Source organism: Pinus tabuliformis, chromosome 3_2 (genome assembly GCF_031772625.1).
Source record: "Pinus tabuliformis cultivar Carrire ecotype Pingquan chromosome 3_2, CPIR1, whole genome shotgun sequence".
Taxonomy (NCBI): Eukaryota; Viridiplantae; Streptophyta; class Pinopsida; order Pinales; family Pinaceae; genus Pinus; species Pinus tabuliformis.
In genome coordinates this window covers 1107295484-1107306029 of record NC_142302.1, presented here as the reverse complement: position 1 = coordinate 1107306029, position 10546 = coordinate 1107295484, and positions in this window count along the sequence as shown.

Sequence of the window (10546 nt, the reverse complement as noted above, 5' to 3'; positions counted from 1 at the left end):
GCCATTTTGTCATGCGGAAAGAGTCGATAATGCGGACAATACCGACCTCCCTAGAAGCAAAGGCTTTCTAGTGACAAACAAGACAAATAAACACTACCTTTCTCTAAACATGCATTGAGAATACAAGTAATCAGGTGATTTTAACATACCTTTAGTCCAACGCTTTGTAGTAGTCCAGTCTCCCCGATCCGGATGAGCTCCTCCTTCTCTTCGAAACCTGCATTCACTAACAAGCCAAAAGATTAAATAGCACCTGATAAACTCATAAAACAATACATATCCATCATACAGGCCAAGGAGTATATGAAACAAATCATGAATAACAATCTGTTGAGAAAAATGAGTTCATTTGTATTAAGTGGAAACAAAAGAAACCATTACAACCTGAGCCTTGGTGTTGTGTAGGTCCCTCCTAGGGTCCAGCAAGAGTTTTCCTTTACTTTGATCAACTCACCCACTCTCAAATAAGGCTACGAAAGGATGGGAATCTCTCCTCTTAAGCTTTACAAGGGAGTCCTAATTCCAGCAGCATCTACCCTTAGGAATGTTCAGCTTTTAACCTCCCCTCCCTCTGGCCCAATGCCTGTATTTATAGTGCTCTAGAGGAAGTTATTCAGGTCCACCATCTATGGGATAAGCCCCTCTTTGGATGGGATAGCTCCCCTCTTTATGGGATAAGTTCCTCTTTGATAGGGATACATGAACCATCTGGAGGCGCTCCATACATGTCAAACAAGCTTCTAGAATGCTCTAGAAATGACTACAATAACTTTTTTGGAGTGAAACCTACACCTTTTGACCTTTACAGGAGTATGCACCCTCCCTTTTATAGACAGAGTGTACAAGTACGTAGGTATTGTGAACTTGGGGTGCGTACACGCAGGTAAGGCTAAGAGAAACTCCATACCGAGAGATATATAGATTTTTAAAGACTTTCTCTCTTTCTTGGAGTTTGACATGGAGAGCAGAGGTATAAGACTTGCCAAGGAGGATACTATGACAGTTGATGGAGCCATACTAACTGCAAATAGTCATGGTGACAAATTTTAGTGTAACAGCTACCTACCCAACTTAGAACCTAGCATTTTTTGTTACTTCAGGGAGGGTGCACTTAGACTTGAAAACCCTCTTATGCTCTTTTCTTTTTGCTGCCCTCCTATCTAAATCTACCCTTATATCTTCCAAGGGCCCATATTAAGCTAGTGGGCCCCTTTCTTTCTCTATCCAGCAAGTCATCTGTCAAGCTTGAACTGTTTGAACAGGTACTCATTACCTACTCTAAAACAAGCAATTTTAAACATGGCATGGCCCAGCTTGAACTGTTGATCCATCCATCAAGATAGCAGTGGCATTTTGATTGGCCACTTTCCTGGTCTTTCTTTGGGGTTCATTTCAATTCTTTTTTCTTTTGACCATTTCACTTTCTTGCCTTTTGATTATTCTTTTAAGGCATACCCTCTTTAGATTTTTTTAACTTTTTGATTTGTTCACAAAAATGGAACCTTCGTATCATCAAAGATGATCATTTTTAGCATTTCCACTGTCAATCATGAAATATGAAACCATATTGGTATAGGAGGCTAACAAGTCGGCTTATTACTTTCAGCAATTACAATGGTTCTTTCTCATCTGTATATTCAGAATGACGATATTTTATGAATCTGATCAAATCAGATTTAATAAATGGGTTTAGATCTTTCAATTGTAGAGCCTACTTAGCTCAGAGGTTAGAGCATCACACTTGTAATGCGATGGTCATCGGTTTGATCGTGATATCTGGCTCTTTTCTGTTCCTCTCATTTGGGGATAGTGTGCTGGAAATGCGGGAAGAAAGGACACCTGAAGAAAGACTACAAGTCTCGAAAGGGAAAACAAGGAGACGTGCAACAAGACAATAATCATGAAGCGAATGTAACAGGTGATGTGTTGCAAGATGCTTTGATTCTTTCATTAGAAAATATTATTGATGCCTGGGTGGTAGATACAGGGGCCTCATTCCATGCCACACCTGACAGGTAACATTTTTATGATTATGTTCAAGGAGATTTTGGATAGGTTCGATTGGGTGATGATAAACCCTGTAAAATCATTGGAATGGGTACAATTTCGTAAAACATCAAAATGGACATCAGTAGATATTGAAGGAGGTAAGGCATGTTCCATATCGAAAGAAATTTTTTATTTCAACAAGGTAGTTGGGAGGTGAAGGTTTCATAACTACTTTCACAGATAAAACCTGGAAGGTCGCTAAAGGATCCCTAGTAATAGTGAAATGAGGAAAGGTTGGTACATTGTATTTATGCAATGATATTTCTAATTCTGTTAATGGTTTAACCTATATAGGAGAAGATACATCATTGTGGCATCATAGGCTTAGGAGCATGAGTGAGAAGCAGATGTATATTATTCACTCAAGAATTTGTTGCCATCTTTGAAGCATGTCGATTGAAAATTCTATGGGAATTACGTTTATGGAAAACAAAAGAGAGTCAAATTCCTTCGAGTTGGGAAAGAAAAGAAGAGCAAAAACTTAGAGCTTTCGCATACAAATGTATGGGGACCTGCTCAGGTATCATCTCTTGGTGGCTCTCATTATTATGTTAATTTTATTCATCATGCAACAAGAAAAACTTGGATTTATTGTATTCGAAATAAATCTGATGTATTTGATATTTTCAAGGAATGGAAAGCTTTGGTTGAAAATGAGACAGGAAAAAGGTTGAAGTGTCTCAGATCAGACAATGGAGGTGAATATTGCAGCAAAGGGTTTGATAGGTATTGTTTAGAGAATTGAATTTGCAGAGAGAAGACAGTTCCAGCAACACCGCAAGAAGATGGTGTCAGAAAGGATGAACAGGACAATCATGGAGCGCACAAGGTGCATGAGATTGCATGCAGGATTGGCTTTACAATTTTGGGTAGATGTTGTAGATATTGTTGTTTATCTAATAAACAGAGGGCCTTCAAGTTCCTTGGATGGTGGTATTCTAGAGGAGGCATGGATAGGTAAAGAGGTAAACTACTCTGTTTTAAGGACTTTTGGTTGTGAAGCCTTCATCCACATTAATAAAGAAAATAGAACAAAGCTTGACAAAAAATCAAAGAAATGTACCTTAATTGGATATGGTGTTAATGATTGTGGTTATTGCTTTTATGATTATGAAAAAAACAAAATCATTAGGAGAAAAGATGTCATATTCAATGAAAATGTTTTTTATAAGGATCAACTACAGGAAAAGAAACAGGAAAAATAAAACAAAGAATACATAGTGCTTGACGAGATCACATGAAAAGTGATGGTGCCTGAAAATCATAATGATAAACAGCCAAAACAATAACCACAACAGCAAAAAGCACCTCAAACACCTGAAAGGGGTGTTAGAAGATCTACCAAGATAAGTAGACCCCGTGAACGATACTCTCCTTCATTATATTATGTATTGTTGACTGATTCTGGTGAACCAGAATGTTATGAAGAAGCAGTGCAGGTAGAAACCAGAAAGAAGTGGGAGCAAGCCATGAAAGAAGACATGGACTCCTTAGAACATAACTAGACTTGGGACTTAGTCAGGTTTCTTGCAGGTAAAACAACATTGTAGAATAAATGGTTTTACAAGTTGAAGGAAGAAGATGGAGGTAGAAAATGGTATAGAGCTAGAATTATGGTGAAAGGGTTTGCACAAAAAAAGGGTATACACTTTGATGATATATTTTCTCCTGTTGTTAAAATGACTTCATTCAAAACTATTTTACGTCTAGTAGCAGCTGAAGATTTGCATCTTGAGCAGTTAGATGTAAAGACAACCTTTCTCCATGGGGATTTGGAGGAAGAGATATATATGCAACAGCCACAAGGATATGAGGTAAAAGGGAAGGAGAAACTAGAGTGTAGATTGAAGAAGAGCTTGCATGGCTTAAAATAGGCTCCAAGGCAGTGGTATCTAAAATTTCACAGGTTTATGTCTGGACAAGGTTATACTAGATGTAACTCTGATCATTGTGTTTACCTCAAAAGGTAAAATGATGGTAGCTATATTATATTGTTATTGTATGTAGATGACATGCTTGTTGTAGGTTCTAACATGCATGAAATAAATGTGCTCAAAATAAAATTGGCAAACTCATTTGCAATGAAGGAATTGGGTGCTGCAAAACAAATCCTTGGTATGAGAAGAATTAGAGACATGAAGAATCACAAACTAACATTTTCTCAAAGTTAGTACATAGAAAAGGTGTTGAAAAGGTTTAATATGTAGAATGCAAAACTAGTTAGTATACCTTTGGCTAGCCATTTCAAACTAAGTAAGGATGAGTGTCCCATGAATTAGGAAGAAATTTCTCATATGTCTAAAGTTCCATATGCATCAGCAGTTTGAAGCTTAATGTATTCAATGGTCTGCACAAGGCATGATATTGCATATGAATTGGGAATTGTAAGCAGGTACATGAACAGTCCACGAAAAGAAAATTGGATGGCGGTGAAGTGGATTCTCAGGTATTTGAGAGGTACCACAAATCAAGCATTATGCTTTGGTGGTTCAAACATTTCTCTAAAGGGATATGTTGATGCATATATGGTAGGCGATAGAGATAACATGAGAAGCACAAGAGGGTGTGTGTTTACTATAGGTGGAACAATTGTTAGCTGGGGTTCAAAACTGCAAAGTATTGTTGCACTCTCAACAACAAAAGCAGAGTATGTTGCTGCTGCATAGGCTAGTAAAGAAATGATTTGGTTACAAAGGTTTATGGATGAATTGGTTAAGAAGTAGGAGTTGGGCAAGTTATACAGTGATAGCCAGAGTGCCACACATATTGCAAACAACTCTATATTTCATTCCAAGACTAAACATATACAACTCAAGTACCATTTCATAAGGTCAGCGTTGGAAGATGGATAATCGAAGCTGGAAAAGATACACACTAGCCATAATCCTATAGATATGTTAACAATAGCTGTGACCAGGGAGAACCTGAGAATTTGATCAGTTTCAATTGGTCTTCAAGTATGATGAAGAAGATGAGGAACATCCAGGTCCAAAGTCGAGTCATTGTCCAGCAAATGAAGCAGCGATGGAGTTGCTATAATTAGTCTCCAAGTGGAAGATTGTTGGGTCTGGAGCCTAATTATCTTTTGTATTCAAAGGTATCACCACATTGGACCCCAATTCGTAATGGGGCGGTAACGCCGCCCATAAAATATTCACTGCAGGGGGTCTAAGAGGGGGAAGCTGCGACCTTTGGGAGCCCTAGCCCTGGTGGGGGGATCAGGGGTAGTACCCTCAAAGCTAAGAATAGATGTAAAATTGCCTTGTAAAATGTTGTAATTTTGTAGTCAATCTGGGTCATTCATTAGGTGGAGATCTGACGGTAGAAGTTATGTTTAACTTAGGGTTTTTTTCCCTAGAAGGCAACACCTTGCTATAAATGAGGGAATTGTATTGTGTCTATGTATATCTATATTCTAAGTGAGGAAGAGATAGGAGATTGAGAGAAAAGAGGGAATTACAAGGGATCTGCTTTAGGTGGTATCTCTTCAGTTTGCTGGATAATATAAAGAGAAGGACAGGCTGTTTCTTCGTGGACATAGCCCAAACTGGGTGAACCACGTATATCTGTGTCTCTCTTGTTTTACGTGTTTTCTGTGTTTATACTTCTACCATATTTTATGTGTTCCATTGCTCTATAATATATAATTTTCTAAATAATAGATGGGAATCCTTTGGGAGTCTGAAATACCTTGAATGATTGTCTAAAAATTTTTGGAGATCTGGAAAATAGATGATTTTGATGTGGGAACCTCTAGTGAATATAATTGTGCAATTACACCTCATTGTTCTTTCTTTAGAAGATTTGACATGTTGTTAGAGATGATTATCTTTCCTAGTTTCCTTTCGATACCCCTTAATTCAACTTCCTTTCCTTCCAAAAAAAAAATCAAGAAAATTTCTTGAAAATTAAAAGCTATCGTACCCACATATTGTAGCCATTGGACCCATAGTACAACATCAACACCACCCATTGGAATGAAAAGAATTGAACTATTCATTACATATTCTCCCATGGATATCTTGATATTATATTACTTTCAAGAGAAATTTAAGGTTCCTCCATTTGCAATCATCACTTGACACTCTCATGCTTGATAAAGGAAGCAATTCAATTCCTTGGATATCTTACAATGAATAAAATTATGGGTACTACCTGAATCAATCAACTCTATTACCTTTTTCTTCTTGATATGTCTTTCTATATTGAGAGTTTGATGAGTGGTAATTCCTACCAATGCATTAAAATATATGGTAGGATTCATTTATTCTTTCTCTAGGGTTGGTTCCTAGTGTATATCCCCTTCTTTTGACATTTCTTCTTCCTTTTCTTCTTCCTCTTCACAATCTATGTAAAATAATTTCTTATCAACACACTTATGATCTTTACTGTATTTTTTATCACAACTGTAACAAAGCCCTTTTGTTGTTTTTTTGACCAACTGTTCTGGTGTCAACCTTGTAGGTTATGGAAGGCTAAGGGAAGCAACACTCCCATCTTTATAGTTGTGAGTGGTAGGCTTCCTTGTTGCCATAATTTTTCTTTCAATTTTTCTTGTCAACTTGAATGTATTCTCCAATGAATCAGTTTCCCAAAAGAAAACCCCATGTTTGATGTTATCCTTTAAATTCCCTATGAACACATCAATTCTATGTTCCTCTGGAATATCTATTACCCTTATATTTAATTTTTGTAATTCCTCAATTTTCTCCACCATTGAACCCTATTGTTTGAGATTTATCAATTGGCTAAAGAAGGTGTTGCTTTTTGTATCCTCATAATGTGATATCATTTCCTCCATAAAAATTAACCAAGTGACAATCTGTTTACGAGAGAAAAGCCATCGATACCATACAAACTGATTGAGTTCTAAATATAAACTTGCAATGTGTACCTTTTATGTGTTTTGCACATTATGGAGATTGAAACATTGCTCCATCTGTAGTATCCATGGTACAGGATCCTTGCCATAAAACTTCCTCATATCAATCTTTGGAACATGGTGGATCTTCAATCCAACATTAGCATCGATGGAATCATGATTAGCGTTTCTTTTGTTCTCATCATGATTTTCCTCTACTACCTTTTCGCCATTACGAAACATTTCTTGAAGAAACTTTTCCAAACCTGCTTTCAAACCTTCCATGTCCTTCGTCAAATATTCAATGTTTATTTCTAAACCATCCATCTTAGATTCCACGCCATCAATATTAGCTTCCACACCTTTCTTTAAGCCATCCATATTAGCTTCTATTACTTTTTGTGAGAGTGAAAATTGTTGCACTTGGTCTCGTAATTTTGATATATCATGTTGCATTTCTTCCTCTTCTTCATGAGTCATGTTGGAGCTTTTAGATTGCCTACTATGTGTTTATATTTTCTTTCTTTGGGGCATTAATTAGTGATAATTATGCTTCACTATGGCCTTTTAATTACTTCAAATAATTTTTCAAAACAAACTAATGCTAAATTTTAAAAACACTACACATCGTTTTTCGCTTTGTAGGAGCTCGATATTAAATCTATTGTATCTCTGTAATTTCAGGTATCCAAGGTCTACAATTTCATCTTATGGTAGCCCTCTAAGTCCTCTTTTGAACTCCACAAGTTATATCAAGATTTGATTCTCCATGAAAGATTTATTCCAAATATCCCATGATGTCTTAATTATAGACTAGTTCCGTAGAGTGAACTTGTACGAAGTTCCAGGTGTCATTGTTTTGACCTTCGGACCTACAAACGATATGTAGACAAATAAAGTCTGTCCTCTTTATATAATTTTTCACGCAATTTCAATATGATTCTCAAAGAGAAAGTTATGACGATTTTTCCTAGGTCACCTATTTGAGATATAATTCTGGAGCCTACAAAAACCATAATGTCCTTGGATCATATCTCTGAAAATATAGTGAGACAAGATTTGAAATTAGGAACCTAGGTTCATCACGATTTCGGCTCAAATGGGTTTTAATTTCTTTTTTTTAAACTTCATAGAAAATAATTTATAGCAAAAATTCCACAATCACCTATTTGAAGCATCAAAACCCTAGAATCCAAAGCTCTGATACTTAATGTTATGCAACAAGCTCACAAAATACAAGAAATTATAGATCAACGACTTAAAAACTAGCCTCCTTGAGGAGGAAACATCATTTACATTACACAAATGAATAATTATTGGATGATACAAATGACAAGACCTCCTTTCTATATATAGGAGTCTAAGTGGTCCCAATAAGATCAGAGCCTACATAACAATAATATTGTAGGGGCACAAAAATAACAATAGTGGTCTTCTATGGGGCACAATAATAACAAAATTGGGACTATATGGGCACAATAGTACAATAAGGGGGTTGCACTAATAACAATAAGGGGTTACACTAGTAGTATAGGTACCTAACAGAACGTCTCTTGGGAGAGTCATTCCACTCTAGATAAGGGTTTCATCCTTGTATTTATAGATATTTCATTATGTACACATATTCTTGCATACACTAATGAAGTGGCCTCCCACACTCATGACCCAAGGCCTGGAGACATAGTCCACACTGGACGAACTCTGTTATCATATATTGTGTTATGATTGCTTCTTATTTTCTTCTTGATTATGGTTGGTGGTTTGCTGAAGTATTATTTAGAATTCGCATTGCTCATATCTTCACATGAAAATATAAGTGTCAGTAAAAGGTCTTGTATAATGGATTTTTTTTTGGAAAGTGTTCACAATTTTTTTTTTGAATCGAGTGCAAGCATAAGAAATGTTATTGCAGTTAAAGATAAAGTAATATTGAATGTACACTTACTTGGCATCATGATGATGGATGTGGAAGATACACTCTTTGATCTTTGGCAAGTAAGATGTCTTGGTATCTCAAGAAGAATACTTGCTTTGATATGAATTCAAAATATAATGAGTTGTTGAAATATCTAAGCATCCATTACTAAGTAAGGGTTACTTTCCAAGTATACCTAAAATACTTTATTGCACTAATGTGATCATGATTATATTAGTGCTATTTCTTGATTTTTGCATCCAAAAAGGCTACTCATAACTGATAGAATGTCATAAATACGTCTATCTTTCATGAGGCACTTTGATATAATAGCTAAAAGGACATGCATAAGTCCCTCATCAAGTATTGAGACCAAGTCCTCTTGAGAAGAGCTAAGGCTGTCTTTGTCAAACGATGAATTAATGCTATAATATAAAAGTTGACTTTGTTTGGAATGAAAGAACATTTAGTTAAGAATTCTTTGCTTGCAAGTATCTATAAAAGTTAATGGATATTGAAGTCAATTGTTTCAACGTTGTAAGACATAGACTAAAAGGGCTCTATCAAAGAATAAGGAAAGTTCTCCACCATAGGTTTGAGCAGGTCAAGGATATTATATACCCACTTCTTTGTTTTGGTTTATGATAATACCTATAAGTGGGATGAGACAAATGTGTTTTCCATACATATGTATTGAAAACAACTGACGTACTAAATATATTGAATTGAACGAACCTATATTCATCAAAGAAATTGTTGTTGAGATCTAAATCTTTAAAGCCACAATGAAAAATATCTTTTATAATTGAATAAATGTTTTAGTGTTGCATTGCACCATTGTGATTATGATTATACTAACTAAGATGTGTTTCCATTACTTATATGGCAAAACTTTAGAAATATGAGCATACATCTCTAACTAATCCCTAATGGAATTTCCTCTATGAGCCTAAAGGATTTAAGAAATTAATTTGAAGGAACATAGGGTTCCCTAAGCCAAGAAGTCAAACTATTTCCAAGAATCCTGGATACAAACATTTGCTAAATATGAATTGTTAGGATATTTCGACACATAGGAAATAGTTAAGTACAACTTGGTCTAGTGTAGAGTTAGGTATAGAGTTAGGTAAAATGTGTTTCTTTACCGTTGTACATTTTGTAACTTACAATCCGACGGTCACGATATGTAGTGATCCGACGGTTCATTCTCTCCTCGGTATTACCGACACTTGATCCGTGGCTTGACAACCGATTGGTCCATTAATTCTATTTAAAGTGCATGGAGGGTCATTTGTAGGGTAATCCGTGCATGAGAGAAACATATGTAAATTTTCATTCTTTTATTAATAAATTGCCCGAAGTGGCCGCGTTGGCTCAGGCTGTGGATTGTTTCCCTCTTTGAGGGTTTTAACCACGTCAAAATACTGGTGTATTGATCTGCGATCTGGTTGTGAGCAGTGTCCTTTTGGTGTTCTGTCTGAGGAACTTACCCTGCATATTCCTACATGGTATCAGAGCTATTTGAGGGCCGCGTCCGTTGGTGATCCAAATCTGAAGCCGGTAGAACTGCATCCGACTGCCGTTTCCTAGATCTGTTGTTTTTGACTACTTTCGGGCTGAGAGGACTGCTCTGTTGTGTTTGGAGCATCTGTTCCAGTGAGGAACCCCTTTCATTTCACGCGAAAAGGCTTCCGGTAGCCCTAGCTGCGTCATTTTTAAGA